At 42.7% G+C, this 12,466-nt stretch overlaps 1 protein-coding gene across 1 annotated transcript in view; it reads right to left on the bottom strand.

Annotated features, from left to right (window-relative positions):
* Positions 1–12,466, bottom strand: part of CRADD (CASP2 and RIPK1 domain containing adaptor with death domain) — a 191,776-nt gene that overhangs the window by 45,934 nt on the left and 133,376 nt on the right. The gene's annotated exons all lie outside the window — the stretch shown is intronic.

Genomic DNA, 12,466 nt, shown 5'->3' with positions numbered 1-12,466 from the left:
TATACATAAAAGACATATGTAAATAGTTTGGGAGTTAATTTTTTGTTGTGGTTTCTGTTTTGGTAAATATATTTAAACAATAGCCTTTCATAACCATGGAAAAGCCCATGTTCTGGAATTATATCATTTTGAGCAATGTAAGAAATAACTTCAACTTAGATTGAAAATTTAAGTCTTAACCTTTCAAATTAAATAATTTCGTAATTAATTAGACAACTTAAGCAGTTTAAATTGGGTAATTTTTTAAAGCATCCCTATCAGAATCTGCATCCATATCTGCATATAAATGCAGTTTTATATGCAGAAACCCTGGAAAGAGAATTTTTATCACCATCAACAACCTTCCCAACCAAATGAAAAATGTAGAAAAATTCTGGTATGTTTTAATATAGCAAAGCAAAACTTAGTTAAATGGACACTCGATGGTACTTTTTGGTGAACCATTGTTTTACAAGAAATTGAAGTCTCTGTGCTATATTTCGGAAAGGCTATGATATGTGGGATGTCTCAGATTTGTTCATGGAAACCTAATCAGATAGTTTTAAAATATTGGCAATTTACGATCTATAGGAATAAATGAGTGAACAAACTTTTCTAATCTACGCTTGACCTGCATGTTTTTTCAGACTTGACTCCAATCCATTCCTTACATGAAGGCTCAATTTTCTCAGTATTTTGGGTTACTAGTTCAGCAGAAGCCAAGAAAAACAATAATTTTGTAGTAATCAGAATGTTATTCAACTGTATACTATTTACTTTATTGTAAATACTGGTGAACAGTGGTCAATAAATAGTTTTATATTCCTTTAAAAAATAAAAATAAAAATTATTAAGAAGGTATATAACTTTTCAGCTGTTGGCAGAATATTTCTTTGGCTGCCACTTGTAGTAATGGCAAGATTTCAGTCAGGGAGGACACAAGTTGAGTAAAAGAGATGAGACTGTTGGATATAAAAGCAGGCTAAATTCATGGAAATTCTGTGCCCATGTCTTTATTTGCCAAGGGAGGACTATGGATTTAATTCATATTACTCTCTAGATAGGAAAGGGGAGAAGGAATGTGAAAACCAGCTACGCCGAGATGCTCGCTCATTATTTATTTATTCAACAATGAAAACTATGAAGTGGTAAAGAGATAAGGGCAGTAAGTTGTACAAACTAGACCTTACAGTTTAAAATGCAACCACTCAAGCCCTGCAGAGTGAGGGCTCTGGCTTTCCAGATTCTGTCATTACACAATGACAGAAGGAAGGGACTCTGATTATCTAGTCTGATTGCTCACATCCCTCCAATTAAGATAAAGGAAACTGGAAATGGCCTGCTTTAAATGATTTCCCCAAGATCACGTAGCTAATTTATGCAAAGATGGGATTAAGTGCCCAAATATCTCCATCCCTGACCCAGTGTGCTTTCCAGTAGATCCATGTTCCTTCAACTGAGGCAGAACCACTTCCTGGGGCACAAGCAGTATGCAAGGCAACAGGATAAACATGGTGCATTTTCCTGGAGGGCTGATTCTGTTCAGTGATAAGCATTCTTCTACAGTTAGAAAATGCAGCCACCATCGAGTCTACAAGTAACAAATGCCGGAGAAGATGTGGAGAAACTTAACACTGTTGGTGGGAATGGAAATTGGTGCAGCCACTATGGAGAACAGTATGGAGAGTCCTTAACAGACTACAGGTAGAGTCAGCACATGGTCCACGTCTAATTCCGAAAGATACATGCACCCCAATGTTCACAGCAGCACTATTTACAAGAGCCGAGACACGGAAGCAACCTAAGTGCCCATCAACATACGTGTGAATAAGGAAGATGCGCTGTATACACATACATGTGTGTACATATATACATTAAGTGAAAGTGAAAGTCGCTTAGTCGTGTCCGACTCTGCGAACCCACGGACTCTCTAGTCCATGGAATTCTCCAGGCCAGAGTACTGGAGTGGGTAGCCGTTCCCTTCTCCAGGGGATCTTCAAGACCCAGGAATCGAACCAGGGTCTCTTGGATTGCAGGTGTATTCTCTACCAGCTGAGCTACCACGGAAGGTACAAACATACAATGGAATATTCAGTTCAGTTCAGTTCAGTCGCTCAGTCGTGTCCGACTCTTTGCAACCCCATGAATCACAGCCCGCCAGGCCTCCCTGTCCATCATCAACTCCCGGAGTTCACCCAGAATCACGTCCATCGAGTCTGTGATGCCATCCAGCCATCTCATCCTCTGTCGTCCCCTTCTCCTCCTGCCCCCAATCCCTCCCAGCATCAGAGTCTTTTCCAATGAGTCAACTCTTTGCATGAGGTGGCCAAAGTACTGGAGCTTCAGCTTTAACATCATTCCTTCCAAAGAAATCCCAGGGCCGATCTCCTTCAGAATGGATTGGTTGGATCTCCTTGCAGTCCAAGGGACTCTCAAGAGTCTTCTCCAACACCACAGTTCCAAGCATCAATTCTTCGGTGCTCAGCTTTCTTCACAGTCCAACTCTTAACCAATCATAAAAAGAAAATGAAATTTTGCCATCTGCAGCAACGTGGATGGACCTAGAGATTATCATACTAAATGAGGTAAATCAGACAGAGAAAGACAAATATCGTGCTATATCATGTCTATGTGGAATCTAAAAAAAAAAAAAAAGATACAAACAAAACAGAAACAGATGAGGCTGCAAGGTATCCATCAGGGCCACGATCTCTCCCAGAAGTTTCTATGCCAGAAGTTTTCAAAGTCTTCAAATGGACCTTCTAAGGCACAGTTTTACAAAGTGAATTGCTATACCCTCAACTTGCACCTGCACTTTTTTTTCTAAAACTGCCTGAGAGATCTCCAGCATAAGCAACACTCTTTCTCCTACTCTACGGGGGTGGAGGGGTGGGGGGAGGTGGGGAGAGTCATACTGTTCAAATATCTCCAATCTTCCTAAGGTGTGCCTCCCTACATGACTCCAACTATTGGTCTGGGGAGGCCATGGGCTTTTCTGCCTCCCCCTGTCCTGTAAACAGGTCTGAAAAGGTGAGCTTGGACAGGCTAGGAAGTTCTGAATTCAGAAAGGTAACAAATTACTGATGTGGATTATTTTTAAATTAACTGCAATTAAAAAAAAAAAACTGAAACCTCTAGATTTCCTCAGATCTTCTGAACAAGGTCTGCTGCTGCTGCTGCTAAGTCGCTTCAGTCGTGTCCGACTCTGTGTGACCCCAGAGACGGCATGGACTGCAGCCTACCAGGCTCCTCCGTTCATGGGATTTTCCAGACAAGAGTACTGGAGTGGGGTGCCATTGCCTTCTCCGAACAAGGTCTACACATAAGTTTTGTTTCTAATTGATTTCTTTACAGATGTAACATGGTATTCAGTGAGGTCATTAAAACATATTTTGCCAAATCACATCTAACAACAATTAATTTCATACAAGATCAATGTTCACCTTCCTTCCACTTATGAAATGCGTAATGTTTTCTATCTCCTGTTTAAAAAAATGATGAAAACATTTAGATGCCAAGTTAAAAATGCAAGGAAGTACATGGTTTTTTAAAAAATTCCTTTTATGAGGCATCCAGCAAAAAGTTCGAAGACCATGGACCTACATTTACTTCTCTCAAGACAATGCTTCTGTTTTGTGAAGTTGAGTTGAAAATGAATTTTCCAGAATAAGCAAGACTACATCTAGTAAAAAAACTCCTTCTGGTTTTAGACACATAGACAGCACCTTTCCCTGACTCCCAGCACTTAAACAAAATATTTATTTTACATTTCATTTAGGATGGGAGAGAGTGCCAGATGACTATCTTCAGTCACTCACCACTATTTGAAAAATAATCTGGTCTCTATGGTGAAAGTGTTTAGCAACCCGAAAGTCTTACCCTGATCTCTTATAAACACTGCACATCAAAACACTAAAATAAAGCAATTACTGTATGCTTTATATTCACAGCATTTCTCAGCAAGAACAGGTAAGGTGTGAAGGAGTGAGAGAGCAGAAGAGAAGCAGAAGTAGCTCATCAGTGGGTTGAGGACATCTAATTAGTTTCAAAACCACCAGAGGAAATGAATTACAGCTACAACAAGGAAATTACTATAGCTTTAAGAATATTTAGGACATAAAGATAACTGGTACCTTACTCAGAAATGACTTATTGAACTCACCATGGTCCTTAAAACAGAATTCTAATGAGGTAGATGAAACTGGAGCTGATTATACAGAGGGAAGTAAGCCAGAAAGAAAAACACCAATACAGTATACTAACGCATATATATGGAATTTAGAAAGATGGCAATGATAACCCAGTATGTGAGACAGCAGAAGAGACACAGATGTATAGAACAGTCTTTTGGACTCTGTGGGAGAGAGAGAGGGTGGGATGATTTGGGAGAATGGCATTGAAACATGTACAATATCATATAAGAAACGAATCACCAGTCCAGGTTCGATGCAGGTTACAGGATGCTTGGGGCTGGTGCACTGGGATGACCCAGAGGGATGGTATGGGGAGGCAGGTAGGAGGGGGGTTCAGGATTGGGAACACGTGTACACCTGTGGTGGATTCATGTTGATGTATGGCAAAACCAATACAATATTGTAAAGTAAAAAAAAGTAGCTTGAATATATATTCTGGGAAACCTTAAAAGCAACAGTCATTACATTTGGCTAATTCATCATCCATAACTACCACTTATTAGCTCTCACCACCTTTGTGTGACAGGTGCTTAATAAGCACCTTTTAGAGTTCTGGGAAGTTAAGGATCAGGGAAATCAGTGCAAGGTCAAAGACAGGGTCTAGGGACAAACTAAGATGCGATCTGAATCTATTAATCTTTCAGCTTTCGGTTCTAGTTATGTGTTTACTCCCTTCTTCCTCCCCTCTTCCTGGCCATGAGGTTTTATTTTCCAACTGTTTCGCTTGGTGTGAATTAGAAGGGTGACACCCTAACAGAGAGATGAAGCAGCTAGCCACATTTCAACAGCAGGTGGAGGGGGGGCAATGATTTAGAAGGAAACAGAATCTCACTTGTGTGGCTTGCTCAAGGGCCTGACCACAACAGTCAGCAGCTCATCCTGATGAATGCCCCATGATTCCAGCAGACATCCAGGGCCACATTTCATTGTTCTCCAGAGCCACGGGGACTTCCTTAGTTCCAGCCAGATCTCACATGGTCTGGCTATGTCAGCGCTTGCCAGACATGGGCTGAACACCGAAAAGTTCCTCTCAGATGTTTCTGGTCTACACCTGGCTCTGCAATTCCAATATGGAGATGTTTGCAATAATACCTGTGAAGACTAAATATTTACATTTGCCCTTGACTGTCTGGCATCATTTCAACAGCCTGGATATATTTCAGCTGCCCAGGAACATGTTTATTAACGTCAATCCTGTGAAAATGCAGTTAAGCAAGCACCCAAGCTTCCAGGGATCGATACTAGGCACTAAAGACCTTTAAATGTACGTGCTGTACAGAGACAGACAGATAAAAGTTTGTTTCTTGTGAAATGGTATTATTAGTCTTCTATTGCTACCACAGCAAATGACTACAAACCTAGCAATTTAATCTTACAGCTACGTAGGGCAAAAGTCTGACGTGGATCTCACCGAGCTAAAATCAAAGCATCAGCAGGGCTGTGTTCCTTTTTGGAAGCACTGGGAAGGATTCTGCTTCCTTGCCTTCTCCAGCTTCTAAAGACATTCTGAAATCTTTGGCTCATGGCCCCTTCCCCTCATCTTCAAAGTGGGCCAAATCCTCATGTCACATCTCTCTGACCCACTCTTCTGCCTTCCTTTTCTTTTCTTTTTTTTTATTTTTTAATTTTTTTAAATTTTTTTTAATTTTTTTATTTTTTGATAAGATACCAACATTTTCATTAAGAAATATTGAATTGCTTACAAAATACAATAGGGGTTATAGTGATAGATGAATAAAGAACACTAATCTTAACAAACGGCAAAAAATTTTTTGGTGTTATAATTTATATAATACAATAAATAATACTTTATTAATGTGATATCTTGATTGATGATCTAATTTTTCTGGCTTCCTTTTCTTCTTCATGTGATTAGGATGGATCCATCTAGATAATCCAGGATAATCTCTTCATCTCAAAATCAGTACCCTTAATCACATCTAAAGAGTCTCTTTGCCATATAAGGTAACATATTCCCAGGTCCTGGAGATTAAGACGTGTACAACTTCGGGGGTGATAGGGTCATCTTTTGGCCTACCACAGATGAGTTTCTATTTTGTTTGGTTTATTTTCCACTTCAGCTGGAAGTAATCTGAGACTTCTGCTTCTCAGAATGCCAGGAGAGACAGATCTCCTGAGTTAAGACTTGCTAACAGCTTATTGGCAAGGCAGGCACTTTCAGTTTTTGGATGGTTTTAGATGCTTCATGCCAAAAGGTAGATGTGGAATGACTTTAAGGGAAAGTGTATTTGTTATGTGTGTCTGCTCAGTCGTGTCTGACTGTTTGCAAACCCATGGACTGTAGCCCACCAGGATCCTCTGTCCATGGAATTTTCCAGGCAAGAATACTGGAGGGGGTTGCCATGCCCTCCTCCAGGGGATCTTCCTGACCCAGGAATCAAACTTGTGTCTCCTGCATTGGCAGGCAGATTCTTTACCACTATGCTACCCGAGAAGCCCCATACTTGTTAAGTGAAGTGGAGTGAAGTGAAATCACTCAGTCGTGTCCGACTCTTTGCAACCCCATGGACTGTAGCCTACCAGGCTCCTCCATCCATGGGATTTTCCAGGTAAGAGTACTGGAGTGGGGTGCCATTTCCTTCTCCAGGGGAAATTCCCGACCCAGGGATCGAACCCAGGTCTTCCGCATTGTAGGCAGACGCTTTACCGTCTGAGCCACCAGGGAAGCCCCCATACTCGTTCAGTTCAGTTCAGTTCAATGGCTCAGTCATATCTGACTCTTTGTAACCCCATGAATTGCAGCATGCCAGGCCTCCCTGTCCATCACCAACTCCTGGAGTTCACTCATACTCATGTCCATAGAGTCGGTGATGCCATCCAGCCATCTCATCCTCTGTTGTCCCCTTCTCCTCCTGCCCCCAATCCCTCCCAGCATCAGTTAAGGTAGGTGCAAATATAGTAGCTATTTCTTCTCTTGCTCACAAATGGCACTGGGCAGGAGAACAGGCTGGAGAGGTGGGCCTCCTCCTTGCATGACCAACAAGACTGCCTAGCATTATGCATCCCCGCTGACAAGATATATTTGAGAACCCACAGCACCAGCAATGAAGAGTCCCTGCCTGAACTATTCAGCCTGAGTTTAATCAAACCTCTAGATCCAGCTACTAGTTTATAGAAAATGGAAGACCATATTCACCACCACCACAAGAATAAAATTATCCAAATGTGAAAAAATGTAAAAGATAAATGAGACATCTACCTTAACAATGTATTCCAAAATAAATAACATTAAAAAATCAAGTTCAACAGGAAAAAAACCCACTATCCACTGGTGACCATACTTTGTGCTCTTGACTTGAGGTAAGCTGGTATATGCAGAGATAGGATCCATCCATGCACTACATCTCCTCACAAAGCACTGGGTGCTGGGGCCCCGGTTGTTTTGATGTAACAGTTTACTAATCTCTGCTACAAAACTCTGTTCGTACAGCAAACAAATTCTGATTTAGTTTTTTTTTTTGGGGGGGGTGAGTACAGTTGACTCTTGAACAAGGTGGGGGATTAAGAGCCCCGATTTCCAAGCAGTCGAAAATCTGCATATAACTGAATAGTTAGCCCTCGCCCCTCTGCATCTGGTTTCCCCATCAGTGGTTCCACATCTGCAGATTCGATCAACCACAACCAATAAATACGTGATGTACATTACGTATTTATTGAAAAGAATCCGCGCATCCGTGGACCTGCACAGTTCAAGAATCGACTGTAATTCTGATTCACAGACATAAACAGATTAACTGCCTGTGTATTTTCCTCAGTGATCAAGAACAAAACAGTCATTACTTCATACCTCAGCTTTGTTCTCATAACCTCAAGTCAATGACTCAGTTTCTTAAGTTACTGAAATCTCTGAAATCAGTTAAAAACTGAAGATTTATTCTAGTAAACATCTTTCAGTGGAAATTTTCCACTTAAAAAAAAAAAAAACAAAACAGCAGCCTGGACATGCTTGCTGTTGAATCCCCCAGTCTTTCTAACCGAAGACTGTAGGTCGTGACTAGCTGGGGAAGGGAGAGGAACAATGGGTACTTCCTTTGTAAAAGGGTAAAGGATACTTTAGGAAATGTTTTGTTGTGTTTATGTGCACATGGATGTGTGTGCTGGGTCAAGATGTAAAACAAGCTTCAAAAAGCCTGAATCTGGCTGCTTTACACACCCCGCACAGTCAGCATCACAAACCCAACTTAAGAAACTGAAATCAAGAGGCAGGAGTCCCTTAGGAGATGATCCCAAATACGGTTAAATTTGGCTTCCCAGGTGGCCCTAGTGGTAAAGAATTTGCCTGCCAATGCAGGAGACCCAAGAGATGAGGTTTTGATCCCTGGGTCAGGAAGATCCTCCTTGGAGGAGGAAATGGCAGCCCACTCCAGTCTTCTTGCCTGGGAAATCCCATGGACAGAGGAGCCTGGTGGGCTACGGTCCATGGGGTCGCAAAGAGTTGGACGTAACTGAGCACACAGCACAATCTTTTAGTCCATCCTAAAGGAGACCAGGCCTGAGTGTTCACTGGAGGGACTGATGTTGAAGCTGAAACTCCAATACTTTGGCCACCTGATGCAAAGAGCTGACTCACTGGAAAAGACCCTGATGCTGGGAAAAGATTGAGGGCAGGAGGAGAAAGGGACAACAGAGGATGAGAGGCTTGGATGGCATCATGGACTCGATGGACGTGAGTCTGAGTGAACTCCAGGAGATGGTGATGAACAGGGAGGCCTGGCATGCTGTGATTCATGGGGTCGCAGAGAGTCAGACACCACTGAGCAACTGAACTGAACTGAAATAAAAATAACTAGTTCATATAGAACTTCTGGATTCCCTGGGTCCTCAAACCTCAAGTTGAGAAAGAATAATACAGTTCCAAGTTGTTCATTTTAAGATAAGGAAACCAAACCACAGACAGGTGGGAGCACACGCCCCTCTGCATCCCTGGCCCTGGCCCCACCTACGCTCGCAGAACTCTGCTCCTGGAGTCCCCTTCTCTTCTGCAGGCTGGGCACCTGTGGCTACACACCCAGATTACAAGACCCCAGGTGGGCTGCTGGCTGTCATTCCCAGGACCACAGAGAGCAATTCCTCAGCATTCCTCAGCTTGCTGTCCTAGGCCTCACATGTCCTCACTATCCCAGTGTTAAGTAGGGGAAGGGTTTGCACAAGGAGTCAGCCACGTGGTTCAGTTCAGCTCTTTAGTAATAGTAGAGTGATAGCAACAGCTGTGACCTGGTGGCTAGCTCATGCTGGGGACCTGAGCTCTCGCAATCTCTTCCAACCTTAGAGAGAAAGAATAATGGTTCTGAGTCCAGGCTGGGGAGTTCAGATCCCAACCACTACCTACTAGCTGTGTGACCTTGAGCAAGTCACTTGACCTCTCTGTGTCTCCGTTTCCAGCCCTATGCAATGGGGAAGGATGATAACTGCCATCTCATAGGATTGTTATAGGGAATGAATGAATATGTATACAATGCTTAGAACAATGACTGACATAGCTCTTATTTTACTTCATCAGTCTTATTTCTCACCACACCTCTTCACTTACCCTTCACTCTAGGGTGAAGAGGGAATGAAAACACTTCTAGCATACCTTTACTTATGTCTCCCAAGACATTTATTCAGCAGGTGTTTCCAGGGAATCAGAAAACACAGACAAGATACAGTTTCCTGCCTTCAAGATAAGTATAACTTCCTAGAAAACAGATACACGCAACCAATTACAAATAATGCACTGAATGCAGAAACGAAGAAGTGAACAAAGCATTATCTGATCAGGGATGAGAAAGAAGCACAGATGAGGAGTTACAGGGAAGCCTGATGAGACTAATAAAGGAGGCGATGCTTCAACTGAGGCTCACATGATGCAGGAAAAAAACTGTTTCCAGTCTTGCGCAAAACCTTACTTACTCTTGTAATAAACTACCCAAAGTCTAAAAGATGCTACTAGAATGGAAAAGCAGAAACAGCTGATTCACAGGGTGCTGGGAGTGTGGACTCAATTCCGAGAGCTGCTGAGCTACAGGAACTGCCTCCTTGGGCTCTCTATTCACACAGCTCCACCCTGACAACCTTTCTGCCAGGTGTTTGAGACACATTTGGCTGAATGTGTCCCTTTGTCTTTTGATTTAATACTGTTCTTGGTACAGAGTTATGAATTGTTATAATGTTCTTTGTGCAATAAAGAAAATTTTAATAGAATTACAGACATACAAACACACCAAACACATAAAATCCAGTATTAGTAGGTGAGCCACCTACCTGCAGTGGTAAAATTCTTCGGCCAACGTTTCACCAGGTACTACCTGGATACAGCCCAGGTGTCAGCTAGGGCTCTCCCTGACCTTCGGGAAATCAGCTCAAGCTTTCATGAACTCTATAGCTTCTGGGGTCCCAAAGTTCTCAGCATCTGGTGAGATTATATTCTCTGGGTTCCCTTTACTTTCTGGGCTCCAGATCTAATCAGTGTTGCCTCCACCCTGTACTGCATCAACTGTTCTGTGAACCTCTGCATTCCCAAGCTCACCCCTGAAATCCATTCCAAGCTGGGCAGGCACAGGCAGAGGAGAGGCCTCACAGAGACGTCGGAGATCACAAGGGCAGTGTGTGCCCGACCCTCAGCCCTGCCCACAACCTCCTGCTCTGAGCTGGTGCTCTGTCCCTCCTCCACCTCCCCTTCTCTTTTATTCTTGCCTGTACCCGCCTCACTCTCAACAACCGGACTCTCACAGAGCAGCTCTGCCAAAATGCAGCCCTTTGCAGCCTCTTACTCTTCCTCAAGCACTCATCAAGGTGTTTTCTTCAAGGCTATTTCCTTCATAAAGCAACGTGGGCTGCCAGATGTTCAGATGATAGCATTTCCATTTTCCCTAGCTTCTGAGCAAATTTTATATTGGAGAGGAGGGGCTGATCCCGGTGGAAGCGGCAGCTGTGCCAAGGGATGCGACAATGGCTGGTACGAGCAGCAGAGGTGGGACCAGGGCACGCTACGTGCCCTCGGGGCCAACCTCAAGGGTGGAAGAGAGGTTTGCAAAGGGCTGGAACTCTAACAGAGGCAGAGAAGGATATGAACTAGCAAAATTAAAATTACTCATTAACCCTAGGGCCTGAGGAAACAGGGGCTTCAAGTAAAAACTCCTGAGAAAAATTATAACCTTGACAAGGAAAGGTGTAGCCCCATTAAAATGTTTTCACTGATCTAATAGTAAATACTTAACATTTATAAGGAGTAAGTACTATTCAGATAACTTTTATATAGTAATCAAGGTGAAGGTGAAGTTGCTCAGTCGTGTCCGACTCTTTGCGACCCCGTGGACTGTAGCCTACCAGGCTCCTCCGTCCATGGGATTCTCCAGGCAAGAATACTGGAGTGGGTTGCCATTTCCTTCTCCAATAAGGAACAACTTAACAAAACAACAGTCTTCTATTTATACCCTGCAAAGAATGTCAAGCACAAAATTGTTAGCTGTAGCAGAAAAAAAAAAAAACTCATACAATGGCTTAGCTTTATATAAAGGTTTTCCTTAAGTTATAATTATTTGAGAAAGAGCCTAAAATTTTTCAGTAAAGAAAAAACTTTAACCTCCCAACCACTTTATCAAGCAGAAATAGAGAGCTATTTCTGTACTCATTAGATAAACAGACAAAATGTGGTGATTCCAACTTATCCCCCATCCAGAAGATTCTTAAAATCTTGACCTACTCTAGGGTATGAGAAAGGATTCCACTTTGATCAGGAGTTTCCTTATGCCCTCTTTAGAGAAGGCTAGAATTTGCTCAAATCTCTGAGTCAGACCCGATACTCAAATTCATAACTTTACCCCCTGCTCTAGTTATTTTACAAAAGGCTGCACAATCATATTAAAATTAGAATGTGAGCATAGCTTGTAGTCATATAGGCAAGCCTGGGAAATGGCCTTTCTAGCATTTGATCTAAGTAGGAGCTGACGCGCTGTTTTCTGCAGAAAGAGAAACACAGAGCGGAAGGGAGAGGAGGGGCAAGCTGACAAGGGTGGGCAGAGAAAGGTGAAAACAAACAAGTGTGACTTAGATCAAAGAGGGGACGGGGCCGCCGGAGCTCTGCTGCTCCTGGTTCAGAGGGAGGAAAGGTCCCGGCCCTGCTTGATGAAGGGTGTGAAGTTCAAATTCTGCTGGAGAAGAGATGCAAGCAATCGTGAAAGGGTCTTTTTGAGAAACAGGGAAACACAAGACCCTTCCACATGGTACCCCAGAGAGAATCTGAAATTACGAAGATCCTAAAGTACAGTATTTCTTTAATGATTGCAGCCTTC

This window comes from Capricornis sumatraensis, chromosome 4 (assembly GCF_032405125.1).
Source record: "Capricornis sumatraensis isolate serow.1 chromosome 4, serow.2, whole genome shotgun sequence".
NCBI lineage: Eukaryota > Metazoa > Chordata > Mammalia > Artiodactyla > Bovidae > Capricornis > Capricornis sumatraensis.
The sequence above is the reverse complement of the archived record's forward strand: the minus strand, read 5'-3'. Positions and strand labels throughout refer to the sequence as shown.